Raw genomic sequence first — 19608 nt, 5'->3', positions numbered from 1 at the left:
CTGGTTTCTCAGATTATGACTGACCCCTGGATGGGTGGACAAACCAATGGGCAGAGCCAGGACTGGTTAGCATTAAGACCTCCACACCCCAAAGGGCAACAGGACACTCTTCATATGTGCCCTGGCCTGACAAGTTTCCATTGTGATAATAAATACTAGAATGAAATGAATTGAATAATTAAGATCCTGAGCTCAAATCTAACTGATTATATCCTTTCTTTTCAATGCTAGTTCTTATGCTGTCCTTTCCCCAGGAAAATCACAAACTAATTGCCAAAGTCCCTTAGACAGAATCTAGACATATCTATGAGCTTGAGGCATTTTTGGCGGGGCATCAGCATTAAGAAAGTTAGTTATGATAACCAATGGCGCCTCTGTGTCCTTCATACATGTTGTGCTACACGTGTTTTGTGTACTAACTCACTCAACCCTTTCCATAACTCTTAGATCAGAGGCTCCAAAAGTGTGGTCCATGGATCCCTGGGAGTTCCTCAGGGCACTTTCATATTTTTATTATTTTATTTTAATATTTTATAATTGTTTTATATTTTGTATACCTTACTAATGTTTTAAAATATTTTTACTTCTATAATCTTTATAATAATTTTTATAATACTATGAAGACACTGTTTGCCTTTCTCACTGTGTTGACATGGGCACTGAGGGCACAAAAGCAACAGGGGGTGAAACTTGCAGTGCCTGACCACAAACCAGTGCAGTGGCACCAAACCATGTGGGCAGTCATGGTATTCTTCACCACCAAGCACTACAAGGTTTTTAAAAAGCCAGTTTTACTTAAGAATGTTTTTGCTAAAGGAGTAAAACAAAAACTTATTTTATTAAATTTTCACCCTTAAGTATGCATCTTTTTAATGTTCCATGAGATAAATGGGAGGTTCTCATAAAACACCCTCTACCATACATGGAAGATGACAGCTGTCCTGAGGAAATGGGCTTGTACAGTTGTCTGAGTCATGAGCTGATCCAACTGCTCTTTTCTTGGAATGCCATTTTCTATAGTACTTGAAAGACTGACCTACTGATCAACTGTGATTATTCAAATGGATATCTGGCAGACATTTTCTTGAATATGACGAAGTAAGCATGTAACTTCAAGAAAAACAACTGAGTATTTGTTTCCAAGGAAAAAATTGGAGCCTTTGAGCAAAACTTAGAAGCTGAAAAACAATACCTATTATAGTGAACTTGACATGTTTTCAACACTTAGAGTCTTTTTACATGAAATCAGTAGTAATATTAATGAATATGGGATTTTTTGTGTTATCATGTAATAAGGCATGTCAACATTTGGAAGATCTAGATAACTCAGTGAACATATGCATAATGTTACAAAATCTTTCAGAGTATAAGATCCATTCAAAGTGCCAGATAGACCAAGGAATTTTAATGTAATCCAGAATGAAAAGTTTACTGATACACTTTCAGTTTATACATTACAACTAGCCTTTAAGAAACTACTACTTGTTGAGTTTTGGTGTAGTATCAAAGAACAGTACCCACATCCATCGGAAAAGTTTATTAAAATATGAGGCCAGATTTTCTTCATATACTTTAATCAAAACAACATAGCACAAGATTGAATGCAGGAGCAGATATGAATCTGGCTGTCTCCTATTATTAAAGAGACGTAGAAGATGGTAAAGAGATTGGAAAATTGTAAAACAATGCCAGTGTTCTAAATATTTTCTTTGTTTTGGAAAATATAATTATTTTTCATTAAATAGTATGTTATTTATATTAGTTTTAAATGACTTTTATAGGGAGATTTTAGAGTTTCTCATTTTAAATTTCTAATATGGGAAACTAATATGGACTTTTTGGGGTCCTCAATATTTTTTATGGGTGTAAACAGGTTCTGAGACCAAGAATGTTGAGACCTGCTACCTTAGAGGTAAGTACAGCAATGAAATCCCACCTGTCTACTAAAATTCAGGCTGGTAGTAGAATTGTAGGGTAAAAACATTAAGTTAGAGAATCTTAAAACAATGATATATTTATACCTTAGCATTTCACTTTAAAGAAAAAGATGTAAATACACATTTCTGTCCCTCTTTTGATCTACAGGTAAGACATTTTCTTTGTGTGTGGTTCTGAATTTGGAGTTTTGCAGGATCTTTCTTGCATAAACTACCTATAATGCATCACCTAAGGATTTCTCTTTTTCTTTTTTGAAGTGGAGAAAGATATTAAAAACATTCTGGAAATCAACTCAAGTGAAGGCTCTTTCTTTTACACTATTTTTTCACATCCAACTTAATTTTTATAAAAAACCCAACTCTCTACACACAGACATCTTACTGGGTTATAATATGAAAACTATTTTACTTACAATAATAATTTCAATAGGCACACACAGGTTTGGGAACAAATGCAATAATATCAGTAAGCATAACATTCTTAGAGAAGAATTGCTACAGTTGACTTAAAACACACACCGATAAATCATTAGACTTTTAAGAATCTTTTAAGAAACGAAGCACTTCTTATGGGCAATGTGACCATGTTTACAGTTAGGCAACCTGTAGATCTGTTTATTCTAAAGTTTTATATGATCTTTTTTGTGCACGCATTCTACTTTTTCATTTTAACCTTGCCTAACCCCAGGACTATTCCAAAATTGACTGGACAAGACTGATATAACCCTGGTTTTTAAGCTGAGTTGGGAAATATTTATTTAGCTACTCAAGAGGCAACCAGTTTTCTAATTGTGGAGACTGAACAGCCCAATAAGTCTCTTTCCTTGGGAAATTAGAAATTTTGATGGGGCTGCACTCCTCCAAAGTAGGAAGCAAACATCCTTTCCAGTTTAAGATGAATATCTGTTATCTGCCTTCTCATGTTTTCAACCAGGTGCCTAAAAGATTTATATAGATTTGTGTTTCAGGGGTGGAAAAAAGATAATTTGCTTCAAGTAAATTTTCCTATACTTATTTTTTAAAAATTTCTAGATGGGTGACACAAATAGTTCAGCACATTTGATTCTACTCATATCATGGGGTGGAATTGCTTCAAGGCTCACCGTCACATAGCATCTGCACGGCCTGAAATGAAATCCCTGTATCAGGAAAAGCACAGCAAGAACAACCAGCTTTTTCAGAAAAACAACATGGCTGCTTTGTGGTCAGCCATGGCCTCCAGGAGATTCTCACCCTCTAAGAAAAAGTAGCTAAACAAACTGGAGAAGGTCTGTTGTCCACGGCGCTTCCAACACAAACACATAGAAAACCATACATAGCTGTAAGAGAATTTTTTTCTGGAGTAGACCTTATGTGTAGATAGTAATAGGAAGAGTTCAGAGAACAGGTTCAGAGGGTAATCAAAATAAAAGACAAGCTCATATCTTCACTGTCTCTCTTTCTTATTATTTGAGAATCACTTCAGACTTCTGGGTCTCCCCTGAATGCTGCGCTTTACCTCTTGGTTTGCTACTCTTCCCAAGATTAAAATTTGTGATATATTTTAGTCAGGACTTAGGCAATTTGATGGTGGGGAAAAAGGCAATAACCAAACAAATTCATTTTAAAATTAAAATGTAGTAACATGTAGTTTTTTAAGGTGATTTTTAGTTCTCACTTCTCTGTTTATTTGTTTTTATTGAAGTTGATTGTCTTTGAGACATATGAGAAATGAGAGCATTATCTGGCATTTTGTAACTTTATAAATACTAGAGGTAACACTTCAAATTTCTCTAATGATTCATTTTTGGAATACATTTTTTGGAGTATGGTTTTTAATCTCAACATTTCTGTTGGTGAACTAATACTGGTGACATTACTTTAAGGTGACCATGAAGAACACATTCTATAGATTGAGCCATTGGATATCACCTGCTCTTCGAGCCTTACCCACAGATCTACATAATAATTACAGCTGCAACTCATAGTAACATGTTCAAGAAGAGAAAGAAGTCTCTACACACACATGACTATTCCCTCACCAATCATAAACTACCGCCAAAATCATAAAATCATAGGATTTTTAATCAACAAGAGATGCTAAACATCATTTAGCTGAGCCCCTGAAGAAATCAGGGCCCAATTTTCTTCAGATAAAGAGAAAATTGACCATCATATATACAGCTGTTCTAAAGAGAGCATAATCACTTTTGTTCCTAAAACGTATAGAAAATTGCTTTAAAATAAATGAATGGTGTTTCACATGCAGGTTTGTACTGTATGATTGCTTAAATTGAATTTTCCAAAATGCTGGCACCTGGAAAACCGATATGAGTCCATTAATAGCCTCCAGCAGCCCAAACTTTGGTTTTAGTGCAGCCTTAAACAAAGCCCCCGCCCCCAAAGCCAACAACAGGGTCTATCAGAATGATTTTCAGGCACCCTCAGATGGCTGGAAAAGCAGGTTTGGAGCTAGAGTGGGGAGAGGTAGGAAGGAAACCATCAAGAGAACTAGAGAGGCAATTTCGTCAAATTTGCTGCTCAGCAAGTTCACAGAAAGAAGCATTTGTTAGCTCCTCTGCTCTCCTGATCCAACATTATCCACTTTCCTCATGCTACATCAGCAGCTGAACACATAACCTTTTATGTCTGTCTGTAATCCATTATTTAAGGAGGCTATGCATAATCCATCACCGTAGGTACCTTCCTGCTCCATGACTACCACACATGCACGCAGTACTAAACAAGGAATTATACTAATGGACAAGGAAAAGTTATTCATCTTAAACAATGAGAAAAGACTTTGTGTGTTTATTGGTTGACTGCCGGAGGGTGACCCTGGGCTGCAAAAAAGAGCATTATTTGAAAGATAACAATGCATAGGCAACGTGTGCATAGGCAGACAGACTTGGGTTCACTTGGACTTTGTGAAAATTATTCAACTTCCATGAAACTCAGTTTCCTCATTGGTAAAATAGATTTTTCACACTCTCCTGCTTGGAATATTGTAAAGATTTCAGAAAACATATGTAAAGACCTGGCCCTGCACCTGATCCACAGGAAAGATTCAGTACATGAATGGCATCAGCAGCGGTGGCTATAGGAAGAGCAACACTTCCTTACAAGTCCTTCTAACCACAAAAACTGAGATCCAGGACTTGCTTTTGAAGTATATGAACAAAGATAGGGTTCCCCCACAAGTGCTCTGAGTCTGTTAGTTCCCCCAGATAGTGATTGGTCCTCGGGAAGAAAAGAATGTGGTTGAGGGGGTTCATCTGGTCATATAAGCTTTAGATATTGTAGGTTAAGAAGGAATAATATTTCCTTACTAAAGATTTCCTTGGGATTTAATATGCTAATGCATAGTGAACCTCTCCTAGAGGGTAATATGATACGAAACACACCCCGAAAGCTTATTCAATGGCAGAATTATTTTTGAAGGAGCATCATATAAGACTAGTGATTTATGGGGAAAAAAATGGAAACTGCTGCTCTGCATGTACAATTGATCACAAAAAACCAGTTTGACAATGTAAATGGAGACGTGCAATAAATGTTAGCATGCATACAATAGAATTCTTCTTTGATAATTTTATTAATAATATCAACAACTCTACAGATCTCTTTCTGCCTTGTTGTTTGTACAGTCTAAGAACATACCTAAAAAGTCAACCTACACGGTCCTGCAGGAGCTGTGGGTTATCCAGTCGGTGTCTCAGAAACCGGGGCAAACGAAGCTCTGGAGTTTGGTGACGTCTAATCAGCACTTCATTAATCTGGCCACGAAGGCAGGGACGTGACTTCTGGAAGAGGCCATTGGGGTGGGCCAGAGCGATCAGAATTCTCCCAGTTCTGTACAGAATTTTGTCACTTAAACCTCAAACCAACATTTTGTGTAACTAAAGCCTTACAAAATCTTACGAAAGCATATCCTTTAGTTTCTGCTTCTAACTCCTGACTCCGCTGGAGGGGAAAAAAAAGTCAAAGAAACTGAATAAGAGATGAATGCTAGGCCAGCCTCCATTATAGAAACTACCTCATCTCATAACTTAGGCAAAACCCAAGGCTCCCGAGCCAAGCACGGAAGAAGGCAGGGGAGTCACTGGTCCACGACGGCGCAGACTGGCAAACCAGGAACCCCCTTTCCTCTTGCTGAATTTGAATAGATGGTGTCCAAGAATACGAGTGAGGAAAAGTGGGCATGGTGTGTGCAAAGGCGAGGATTGAGGGGTGAAAGTAGCCTCTAACTATTATTGAAGGGACACTGAGGGGACAGGGCCTCAGCAATAGCTCTGCCTTAAAGTTTATGATTAGCAATCTACTTCAACATGTTTTTAAGTTATCAAAGGACTGAACACAAAAGTACCAATATTCCTTGGAGAGAGAATACATTAAACATTCTACGCACCCCACGTTGAGCAAATATTCACGGAGTGTCCACTTTGTTATAGATGCTGGTGTTACAGCAATAAACAAAACAAACAGAAGTCCCTGCCCCGATACAGTTTGCATTCTATTGTGATTGTGAACAACTAAAAAGCCTCTGATGTTAGTTTTGATGTTACAGCCCACTTAGAACTGGGTTGGAATAAGAGCTTGTTCAAGCATGTCCAGAAGATGATGAACATTGCCCGCGGAGAGCAGGCCAGGACGAGTATAAACGACTGTCAGGAAAGTATGAAGCCTGAAGATCCTAGGCACTGAACCCATGAGGTGTGTGTGTGTGCATGCACGTGTGTGTGCATTATGTTTGGAATGGATATTGAAAGCATTCACACAAAGAAAACCGAGGCAAGTTTGCCAACTTCAAGATTTGTCCCAGGCCTGGCTCAAATAAAAATGATATGAGAAACAAAAATAAATTGATGCCCATAAAGTACTTTGCTAAGGCAACACTGCCATCTCTATAGTAAGTCTAATAAATTTCATTAACTATTTACATAGGCTTTGCTAATTGCAAAGGGTACTTGGGGAATTCTAAGAGGGTGCATACTTTTAATGGGTGAATAGAAATTCTGAGTCTGACAATACAGTTTTAAAATAAATTGGGGGAGGTAAAATGGTGTAATAAACATAGCGGACTCCTTCAAATTGCCTGCCTGGCTTAAGGGACAGCCTGTGAGCTCACAGTCAGGCCCATAACCCTGGTCCCAGCCACAGCTGACTGAAACCAGAAGGATACCAGATCCAACTTTGGAAAATAAGATTATCCTTCCTGACAGTTTGTCATCAGAGCTATACAACTCTAATTTAGTCTGTGCTAATCTCTTTTATACAGAGTATCTTATTAATTCTCAAAATTTATGAGGGATTGTTGTCCCCACCTCAGCAACATGATATTGAGGACCATGGAATAATACATCTTTCTCCTCCCTTGTCCCACATGGAGACTGAAAAGCAGAGTCGGAAGCAAAAGGAGAGAAGAAGGAAATAGATGTAAAGAGAGAAGCTGCTTGGTACCTGATGGTTTTGAGAGTGCTAACTTTAGTACTAAGGAGAAGCTGCAGATGGTATTGTCCAAAGATGACCAAAACTGTGTCCCCCATTCCACATGCACTTCCGAAGCCTTGCCATTCACATCTCTATCAAGACGTGGAGTCCGGTTCCTCCCTCTAGAGCCTGCTGGGTGGAGCTTGACTTGTAACCAATAGAACATGGCAGATTTAGTGGCATGTGACTTCTGAAGCTAGGTCACTAGAAGCATTACAGCTTGTGCCTTTCGAACTGGAATACTCTCCTTGGAATCCTGAGCCACTACAGAAGAAGTCTGAGTACCCTGAAGCCACCACGTTGTGAGGAAGCCCAAGCTACATGGAGAGGTCACATAAATGTTCCAGCAGAGCACCAAATGAGGCTCCACTGACAATCAGCCTCAACCATGAGACACACGGGCGATGACACCTCCAGAACTCCAGGCCCCAAATGCCGATGCATCCCCAGCCTCTAAATCTTCCAGCTGAAGCCTCGGGCATCATGGAGCAGAGGCAAGCCAACCCTGCTGTGTTCTGTGTGGATTACTCACCCACAGAATCTGTGAGCATATACAATGGTTGTTTTAAGCCACAAGTTTTGGGGTTGTTTGCCAGCCATAGCAAGTGCAGCAGAGATCTGGGTTTATTGCTACCCTAGAATTCCAGCAGACTTTACTGCATCCTGTTTTAGCCTTCCCTCAGTTTGGGGGATTTCTATCACTTGCTGACAAACCATTGAAATTAATAAGAAAATTAGTATTGGGAATGGGGTTGCAGAGCAAATGTGGGACTGACTGAGCCAAGGTGGATTGGGTGCAGCAAGAAGTCTATTGCCTTGGGATGGAGAGTTGGCAATGCATGCTTCATGGTAGCAATATGTCTTGTTTCTTGGGATTCAGACCCCCTATGTCATCAGACAGTGAGGCTTTAGGGGAATTCATTTTCTTAAGTGCCAGAAAATCAGGTTGTGTTAGTGCTTCCTGATGGCCTCCAGTAAAGGCAAGAGGCAACGTGAACTCCATTCTAGAGCTGCCCCGTGGAAACCAATGCAGAGAGAATGGCGGGCACCCCAGGAGACCGCATGGCTCCAGGCCACAAATCCACTGTTAGCTTGGCCACATTGCAGGGGCCAGATTCATGTGCGTGTGTGTCCGTGTGTGTGACAAACAGGATTGCTAGCAATTGGAATGAGGATACATAGGAGGAGCTGGAAGTTTTAGCAAACCCTTTACGATGGACCTTCTCCATTGTCAAGCAGAAACGATGATGATGCTTCCCTTTGTAATACTCAGTTGACTGTAATGAAACATTTTGGCAACACTCGAAAGCAGATTTGAGGAGAACTTCTCCCTGCAACCCACACCAAAACTCCAGTCCATGATATCTCACTCGTGCTCTGAGGTTGTTAAGAGAAAACACGAAATAGGTGGAGGCCCAGAGTTTCCACTAAAAGTCAGAAGCCCCAAAGGTATGAGTTAGCCCTGGGAGTTTATCAAGCCAGGAGCTTCACAGAGACACCGCAGCAATGTTCCCGATGTTAGTCTCTAGCAAACAGAGTTCTCAAAAGCGAAACTGGCAGACAGCTGACTAAGGTTTTACGAGAATGGTTCTGCAAGAAAAATTGTTCAAACCAACATCCACCTAAAATCTTCAAGCACAACTGGGTGAGAAAGACGATGCCTTTGGTTTAGAGTATGATGAGAAATATCAGGGTGCACAGTGCTTTCCCTCTCGGACCCTCTATTTTTCTTCCTGACTGTTTTTGGCAGCAAATCTCTGAAACCGAATTTTGACAAAAGGCAGTACCAGAGTGGGGCTGAATTTACTGTGCATTACGTGTGATTCTATAGTGGCCGTAATTAGAAGGGAAATTTGAGGGGTCCTGGAGAAAGGGAGTGAACATTTCTGGGTGCCTACCTTGGGCTGGGTATCAAACTAGTCACTTTGAAATAATCCCTCTCCCCTGACTCTCACAGAGACATTTTAAAGTTACGTATTGTGGCCACTTTAAGGAGGGAAATCTAATGCTGAGAAAAGTGAAGTGACTGACCGGAGGCAAACTAATGGCAGGAATTCAAATAAAATTCGGCCCCATTCCCAGTCAGACTCTTACTACCACACGCCCTGCCCTGCGCCCCAGGGTGCACCGAAGTTAGGGCTGCAGGGGACGTGCCAAGTCAAACGAGAGCCAGCTTTACATTCTGAACCAGCCACGGTCCCAATGGTGATAACTAAAAATGAGAAAGAAACCAGGGCAGTGGGCAGAAAAATTGATCTCTGAGGACTCAGAGTAATGAAATCCTCGGATAAGGCAGGTCTGCAGCAGACATACAGCCGACCTCCCATTCGGTCAAGGAAACACCTCTTCAGCCCCCTGCAGACGCCCTCAGCTTCTGCTTGAGGAAGTCCAGCTGGGGTGGGGGTGCAATGCTGTGCAACTTACTGTCAGAAGGTCCTTCCTCAGGTTGGACCAAAATCTGTCTCCCTGTGTCTGCTCGTTGCTTCCTGTTCTTTTCTCTGGAGCAACACAATATACATTTACTTCCTTTTCTACAGGTCAGAATGTCATGTTTGAAGGCCACTGTCAGCTCTCTTGTAAGGAGCGATCCAGGCTGAACACTCTCTTTTCTTTCAATTAGTCCATTTGTGACATAGTCTTTTGACCTTCAACATCTTGGTGGCTCAAGAGAACTGTTCAAATATGTTACAAATAACTAGAATCACACCTTATAATTATGACTTGGATAGAAAACAGACAGTATTTCCATAAAAATAGGCATAGGAGATTTTTTAATTTTCAGAGTTGAAAATTTGAATTGTTTAGCTTCCTAAATCTATAAATATTCTCTTTAAAACTCTTAATTTCTTTCCTAAGTTCTTTGTCCTACACTCAAGCTGGGTTGGCCTCCCAAAAGCATTTCTCATCACGCCGTGATACCAAAGTGCACAGGAAATGCTTGATCGTAAAGAACTTGCGGCCGTCCTCCCAGACGCCCACGTCTCAATGCCCGAGCCTTTTGATGGACGTTACTGCTTTTAATTCTCATCTTCCGGGCATTTAGTAAGTCAGTGGAGAACTGGGCTGTTTCCAAAATCCTACTTGAAAGTTAATCTTTAATAAAAAATGTCTCAATGTAGCAAGTGATCTATGATCATTGCCTGTCTGGGCTTCCCAACCACAGCTCCAGACAGTCGAGGAGAATTCTGGAAGGGGCAGCTGTTTTATGCCATTTACACATCTCCCTTCCAGCAAAACACTATGGATTGCCTTGTTGTGAAACTGAAAAAGAAGATACATTCAAATTACAACTCATCTCTCCACCTTCAGCCTTATTAACTATTTTTAAGATGGTAATAACAACAATAACTTACCAATTGCTTCAACTCTCATTTTCTTAATGTGATTTCAGCCACTCATCTTCCAAAGATGAGTTCAACAACAGATAAGTTCCAAACCAATTTCATTCCTTTCAGTGGCTGCTCCATGTGCCTTTGTAGGATTGTAGCTTTCAATGTCCCCGCTGCTGGAAGTGTTGGGAGTTGAGTCCTTCTCCAAGAATTGCCCTCAACTAAAAAGGGCCACTTCACCCAAGCTTACGCTCTCTTCCCAGGGGCATCCCCCTTCCAATGACAAGACAGGGAGTGAGGCATAGAGAGGCCTCGACCCTTGTCTCAAGGCCAGATAACTCTGAAGAGCCAGCCTGGCCTGGCCCCAGAACTCCTCACAGGATTGGCTGAGGCCTCTACCGCAGTCACCTCACAGTTCAAATTCTCCCCAGCCCGATCCTGCTCACCTTACCTCTAACAGGTGCTGTTCCCCAAAAGCCTTCCCCATTAAACCACCCACACGTAAATCTCAGTCAGTGTCCTAGGGAACCAAATTACTATATCTACAATACAGAAGAAGGAAAGACATCCAGAGTCGAAGTCAACCTAGATCTGACATGTGCCATCTTATTACATATACTATCTATGGATCCTACATATGTGTTAAATCTAAAACTGAGCAATTACTTATTATTTCAAGCAGCCTCAAAATACATCCCCCAAAGTTACAAAAGTTAGAGCACTTTATTGTTATTATCATGAACATTTATCAAAATTAGTCTAATCATCAATTCCAGTTTTTCACTGAAATAAAAACACACAGCAGATATTGGATTAACCTACATATTTAGCTTAATTTAACATCTTAATAAGGAATTTAGTTTACTTATAATGAAGAATTTCTTGGCAACATGTGCAACTCTTTGAAGTTATTTGAAGGATTATGAGCTTGTAGGAAATATTAATAATTTCTCCTATATCTGGAATGGGTGAAATAGATTTATCGCCTTGAAGGTGAACATATGTGACTTTTTGTTCAGTAGTGTAGTAAAATAAGGACAAGATGGAAATCAGAAGACTTGGTTTCCACTCCAGCCTACATCCCTAACTAGTTCTGCGACCTCTTGCAGCTCACTTTACTCCCTGGTCTCTATTTCCTTTTTGTGGAATAAAGAAAGCGTCTATGATGTGCTTCCATATGCAACTCTACAACTGTAGGATGACATCCTCAGGCCTTTGATGTCATTGTTCAAGATCTCAGTACTATTAAAGAATAACGGCAAAGAATGGGAAATTTCTAAAGACACGACCTCTACAGAGGCACTGTGGAAATTCTTCCTCAATAACAGTTTTAAACTATGCAGTGTACAGCATAGGAAAATTCTGCTCTCTGCTACTTGTACCCGCATCAACAAATAGCAAGTCTGGCACATAGTGGGGACTCAAATTCTCGATAAATGAGTAAGCGATTGTTAAGCAAATGGAAGTTTCCTTTCCTGGTCACTATCCCACAGGAACTCTGCTTATCCAAAAGGAATATAATAAATTCTAGCCAAAGAATAAACCCATGTATCAGATATTTTACCATTGTCTATTTATCAGTCTACTTGAAGAAAATGATATCTATTTGGAAAATATTTCAAAAGAGAAATAATATCCAAATATCTGACTGTGATCTAAGTATTTCGACTAAGGCAACATGTTTAAATTATCGAGTTGCTGGTTAGAGTAATCTTTTTAAATTGTTTTGCGGAGAAAGTGCCTTCAAAATGCTTCCCCAAAAGTTGCAGGGCTGCAGCTATATGGACTGTGTGCTGCGATCAGTTCTTGTTCTTAGACAGCTCACGACGGTTTTGACGGGATTTTGTTTGACATTTCAGTGGGTTCAGCATCAGTATAGACGGGCACAGCTCTCTCGTGCTGTGATCCAAGGGCGTACCTGCACGCCTGCTGAGGCTTCACCTCCAGGGCCGCCGGCTCGCACTGGCCATGGCAGCGGGTGTGCAGTGTTGAGAGTGTGTGGAGTTAGCAGTCACACGGTGTCTATTTTGAGTCCTAGCTCCACTACTGGTTAGATATGTTTTCTCATCTGTAAATTGTGGGTAGAAATAGATTACTATAAGAGGTCATACAAATAAAATGCTTAGCACAGTACCTAACATGTATTGAGCACTTATATATATATCTATGACAGCACATCTTATTAGTAAAGCAGGCCATTTCAAATACTTGGAATTATTTTTAATCTACAAAATAAGTTCAGGTGATGATTGAGATCTCTGGTTTTGAAATTTTATAATTCCTTAGTCTGAATTTTTAAGCTGATGTAAAATCAAGTGGATTTTTGAATCTAAGATGTAATCATTTCCCCTGTACTTTAAAATGACCAGCTGGAAAGATCGTGCAGAGTTTCACCCAAGGAAGATGGATACTCCAAAAGCTGAGAGCAAAACAATACTAGGGAGACAAATATCTTGTAGTTGAATACCAACTAAAGAAATTGTGACACATCAGTATACTTAAACACTGCAGGTAGCCAAAATGGTCTGTTTCAAATGTGAATTCTATTGCTACTTGGAAATGCATCTATGAAACCTTACATGGGAAAAGCAAAATGTCAAGGAGTATGAGCCACTGTACACAGAGAGTTATCATGTCGGGTTTTGTTTACGCATCTCTCATATCTGCACCTTTGCCTTCTGTACTATCAGGAGGGCCCTCCAGGCTTCTCCAGGTGCTTCCATGCTCCATGCCAGCTGTAAATAGCAATGTCTGCAACTACACACCTGTAAGAACAAGGCAACTAAGATTTCAGACCCATCGGGGTTAAAGGCTTGGGTTACTCCACCAATCAAAGCACCCAGCTTGGCTGAAGTGCTGGTTAATGGTGAGGAAACCTTGAATGGGCAGTAAAGAGAGGAAATGAGGACTATTAAGTAGGATCCCAAGGCCAGCTACAGCTGCGGAGACTGTAGCTTGGCTGACAGACCCCCTTGCAATCTTGCAAGAGACTGCAACTGACCATCTCTGCTTTCTGGGAAAGAGTGAGGTCATCTTCTTTCCCGGCTATTTCGTTTGTAAAGAATGGAGATGTGCCAGGATGCTTAAATCAATTCTCCAAATGTGGTATACAAACAGCAGAGCATTTTCCTATTAAATCAGTTTTCTGGATGATAGTCTTTTTACATGAAATAAATATATTATAAATTGAAATATGAAAATCAGGTAATTTTTGAGATAATAAGAAAAATGAAGGACTCTCTCTCACTTGCTGCCTGCAGCTTTGGCCCAGGCCCCCAGACCTCCAGAGCTCCCTGTCACGTCTCTCAGACTGGACATAATTAGATTTGAAATTTTGAGGCGCCCTGCTTTAGGTGTTAGAGGTTTATGATAATGACTAAAGGGAACTCAGAAAATAGCTCAGAAGCAGCACAGCCAGCTCTCATGATGAAATGAACATGCACCTCATTGTCTGAACGCAGCATGACTACGCCATCTTGAATAGCTTCCAGAAGCAGATGCTGGCCTCTTCCTCTTGACTGACTATATCATTCCCATGGCGAGGCCTCTCTGTTGTGGCTCTTTCCTCCAAGTCTTTCACTCCTGCCTCTTGTTGCACTTATCTTTTGCTTTTGCTAGTTTGCCTCTCTGTTTCACATTGAAAAAATACGAGATTGTGCCAGCTGGTAACTGCTCACTATGAAGCATCCCTAATGAGCAACATCCTTGTGCTAAAACACCTCGTGAGCCAGAATTGCATCCTACGCTGGGTCGCTGATGGTTAATGCCCAACCCTGCCCCATCAGTTTTGGGCAGTGTACCTGGCTTTTGTGGGTATCTGCCTTCATCTGAAAGAAGACACTCAGCTTTCATCAAATTCTCAAAGGTACCCATGACACGCAGAAGGGTAGCCAGCATTGCTCTAAATATTATATTTTTTCCTGTGTGTGTATAAGATATGTATTAAAGATGCTCCAGTGGATCCACTTTTTCTAATTGAGGTATAATTGACATATAACATTATATTAGTTTCAGGTGTACAACATAATGATCAGATATTTGTACATGTTGTAAAATGGTCATCACAATAAGTCTAGTTAACATCCGTCACCACAAATAGTTACAAATTTTTTTCTTATGAAGGCAACTTTTAAGATCTACTCCCTTAGCAACTTTCAAATACACATACAGTATTCTTAACCATAGTCACTGTGCTGTACATTTCATCTCCAGGACTTATTTATTTTATAACTGGAAGTTCGTACCTTTTGACCCCCTTCACTCATTTCATCCACCACTACCCCCTGCCTCTGGCGACCACCAATCTCTTCTCTGTATCTATGAGCTTGATTTTTTGTTGTTGTTGTTGTTTTTAGATTCCATGTATAGGAGAGATCATATGGTATTTTTCCTTCTCTGTCTGACTTATTTCACTCGGCATAATGCCCTCAATATCCATCTGTGTTGTCACAAATGGCAAGATTTCCTTTTGTTTTATGGCGGAATAATATTCCAGTGTCTGTGTGTGTGTGCATGTGCGTGCATGTGTGTGTGTGTGTATTTGTCAATCACATCTTCTTTATCCATTCATCCATCAATGGACATTTAGGTTGTTTCCCTATCTTGGCTATTATAAATAGCGCTGCAATGAACATGGGGTATATATATCTTTTTGAGTTACTATGTTCATTTTCTTCAGATAAATACCCAGAAGTGGCATTGTTGCATCATGTGGTAGTTCTATTATTAATTTTTTAAGGAACATCCATACTGTTTTCCATAGTGGCCACACTAATTTACATCCCCACCAACAGGGCATAAGTGTTCCCTTTTCTCCACAGACTCATCAACACTTATCTCTTGTCTTTTTGATAACAGCCATTCTAACAGGAGAGAAGTGATGTCTCATAGTGGTTTTGAGTTGTATTTCCCTGATGATTAGTGATGTTGAGCATCTTTTTGTGTGTCTGTTGGCCATCTGTATGTCTTCTTTGGAAAAATGTCTATTCAGGTTCCTCTGCCCATTTTTTAATCAGATTGTTTGTCTTTTTGCTTTTGAGTTGTATGAGTTCTTGAAATATTTTGGATATTAAACTTTTATCAGACATTTGAAAATATTTTCTTCCATTCAGTAGGCTGCCTTTTCATTTTGTTTCTGATTTCTTTTGCTGTGCAGGTGCTTTTTAGTCAGTGAATTAACTTTTATCAGTTCCCATTGTCTCCTAAGATTTCAATATAATTTTTGAAAAAATTTAAACACCCTATTCAAATGAAATTTAATATTTCTTCCCTCATATCCACAGACAGCTTAAATTACCATGTTTTTAATTATTCCATTGGCACTATAGAATACAAAGCAACTAAAATTGTCTAATTATTTCTCCCAATGAGGCATAACTCTCAAGCTCCTATTCTTCCAGAATTCAGTGAGTTATTAGTACTCAAGAGGATTTATCCCTTTGCTGCAAAGTTAGTTCCCTCCAATACTTTTAAAAAAATTGACTCCAAAATTCAACAATGATAAGGCTAAGTGGTTTTAGTAGACCCACAAAAGTCATAAACAAACACTTAACAACTTTCCATTGAAGACAATTCCATCAGTACATTGTTTCCAAATGTCTTTGGAATGCCCAGTGATCCGTCCAGTACAACGTCTTATGAGACCTAACAACTTCTGGCACAGAGGATAATTGAGTTTTACTTCTATAAAGAATATTGTCTAAAGTTCCTTAGAGGTTTTATAAAACCAGGGAATCATTTAGTCCCAACTGTGTTTATTCCTGAAAATTTGGGCCTTAGTGTTACAGAGAGACCCTGATTACACAGAGAAGGCCTCGAGAGAGTAAACATGATCTCAGCCACTGGGAAGGAGAGCAACAGCTCACTTGCATACGCACAGAGAATTAAAAAGCAAGTGGAAAGACAAAATATTATGATTCTAGAAAAATGTACAAAGAATTTGCTCATCCAGTGACAAAGATATTCTAGCAAATCCTAATTAGCTTAATTGAGCAGACAAAATTAGATGTTCACCTTGATGAACCTAATTATTGCAGTTTCAAAACTTCAATGGCCTTGGGGGGAAAAAGCAAAAAAGAGCCTAGGTAGCCTCATTTTCAAGTGAAAAAACTGAAACCCAGAGAAGTTGAGTAAATTACCCCAATAGAATGCAGAGCCAGCAGTAGAAGGGAACTCTCGCTCACACCCTTCTGTCCCCATAGGAAAGAGCTCCCCTGGTACCTAAGGGGCTATAGGAATCATTTTTTCCTAACCTGCAGCCTTAGACACAAGAGCCACAGCTCAGACAGGTAAGCAGAGCTGCTAAGAGGAGTTATAACAGTTAGCTGAAGGAGGACCAAAGGTCTTCTGATTACTTTTTTCCTCCACACTTGGACTTGTTACCCTCTTTCCCTACACCAATTTATTCAAAAAGTTACAAATCTTTCCAAAAACATTCATAAGGCATATCTCTTTGTGAAATCATCCAGGCCAGAGTTCAGTGTTTATTTGTGATTTAAACTCACAGTCAGTGCTCTAAAGCTATTGTTATATTTTGTATTGGGTAAAAATTTGGATTTTCACTGGGATTTCACTTTAATTTCTGAAGTTAATCTTCCTGAGGTGACCAAGAATCTCCATGTGGCTAAGTCCAGTGGAATCTGATCAGTCCTCATCTTATTTGACCATCTGTAGCACTTGGCACCACTGAGTATTATTCTCTCCTTCTTGAAACACCACTTTCTTTTGGTTTCCAGGAAAACTATAGTCTCTTGGTTTTCCTCCTACATTTTCCTCTCAATAGTCTTTGCTGGCTCATCTTCCTCCACTCAGTCATTAAACGCTGCAATTTCTCAAAGTTCATTTATAGTTCATTCATTTCACACTCTCTCACTACCCATGGCCATGTAAAGACTCCCGAATTCCTAAATCCAATTTCAATAGCTTTTATGAGATCCATTTCTATATAGTCAACTGTCTTCAGATGTCTTCAATAATATATCAGAAATATATACTTCAAACTCAACATTATACACATATAAATTGATAGTATTTCCCCAGAAAACTTCATCCTCTTCCAGCAGTCCCTACGTGAGTGAATTAGACCACCATCCAGCCATTTGGAGAAGCCCAAAATCTGGGAGTCAATCTACAGACTTCCTCTCTCTCACCCCCGTAAGTGATCCATCTCCAAATGAAGGAGGATTTTTAACTTCCCGGGTATCTCAATCTCTGCCCTCACCACCACCTTCATCCTAGAAGCCACATCTACTGCCTACCTCTGCCACCACCCCTCAACTTGTCTCCGTACACCCAGCTGCCATTCTGCAGTTGTTCTCCACATGATACTTAGAAAGGTCTTTACCAAATGCAAATCTGATTAGATCACCCTCTGCTTAAAGCCCTCCAGTAGCTTACCTCAACTCCCTTTTCAAAGCCCAAGAGGCTCTTTATGGTCTGCCCATCCTGAAATCATTAGCTTCATCTCCACCATGCATGCCAGGATGCCCAAGCACCAGCCACGCCCCCAGGATGCCCAATCACCAGTTACACCCCAGGATGCCCAAGCACCAGCCACACCCCCAGGATGCCCAAGCACCAGCCACATCCCCAGGATGCCCAAGCACTAGCCACACCCCTAGGATGCCCAACACCAGCTACACCATGTGCTTTCAGTTCTCCAAAGGCACTAATTTTCTCCCTGCCCCTGCCACCACCACAGGGCCCCTGAATCCATTTTCCTTCTAGCTAGAAGGCATTTCCCAAACTTTGAAAGGTCAAGTCTTGTTTCTCCTTCAGCTCTCAGCTGAAACACGACTCCCTTGGAGAGCTTTTCTGGAACCCCCGTCTGAGTCGGGGCTGCTCACTCTGTGCTCTCACAGCTCCATCTGCCTTGCCTTTGCAGCACCTGCCACAGCAGTCCTGGACTATCGTTTCTGTGGTGACTTGATTGTATGGCTCTCAGCTCTAAGCTCCATGGGAGCAGGAAGCACGCCTGGTTTTTTTGTTTTCTGTACTGAATCTACAGAGCCAAGCCCACAGCCTGGCACATAGCAGACGCTTGATAAATATTTGTTGAGTAAATATCAGTCAATATTTTTACCCTTTCCCTGAAGATTTCCAAGATGTGAACTGGATTATTCAGGGGTAGATAGTTTGTCCCCAAGTTATCAGCCTAATAGATTCTCTCACCTACGCCCTCCTCCTCCTTCAACCAGCCTGACGTCACCAATTTCACTAAATATTTTCATCTCTGCTACCAGAGACAACTTACCCTCCTTCCAGAGATAGACAAAAGGGGCCATTTATTCTGCCTACTTACTCCTCATGCTAGAAACATTTTTCTGGCGAAGATATTAAAACCACTAACAAAAATCAGTTTGAGGATTTGATCAATTCTCATCATCCTAATGCCACATGAGAATAGACTCATGAAAGTAAGCTGCAAAGATGACTAATCTAAAATAGAGGTCACAGCTGTGCCCCAGGGCAGTCATACCCAAGGTACCTGCTCTCGGCTTCAAATGAGTCACCCTGTGGTTCTGGAAAGAACAGTCTTGACAGAGATTCAAATCCTTCAGCCAAATAACTAATAAAAGGATAAAGGTCACATTGTCATATTTAGCCTCAGCAACAGGCAATAAATTTGTAAGTGTATTTTTGAATTAAGTTCCTGCTCTTAAATTTAATAGGGTACTTAGTCACTTTTATAAAAAAGATTTTAATTTTAAAAACAAATAATTCTCTTTATCCTCTGAAAAGGAAAAAGTCAGGACACCGAACTTCTGGCTGGTTATCTCTGCCAGGACAACAAGGAGGGGCCATAAGCCTCACGTATTTTTCCAGTGGAGAGTAGGCCACTAGTCAAAGTTCCTCACTGCAGACAAGAGAATGAT

This window comes from Equus asinus, chromosome 7 (assembly GCF_041296235.1).
Source record: "Equus asinus isolate D_3611 breed Donkey chromosome 7, EquAss-T2T_v2, whole genome shotgun sequence".
In the NCBI taxonomy this organism is placed as follows: Eukaryota; Metazoa; Chordata; class Mammalia; order Perissodactyla; family Equidae; genus Equus; species Equus asinus.
Note: the sequence above shows the minus strand (reverse complement) of the source record.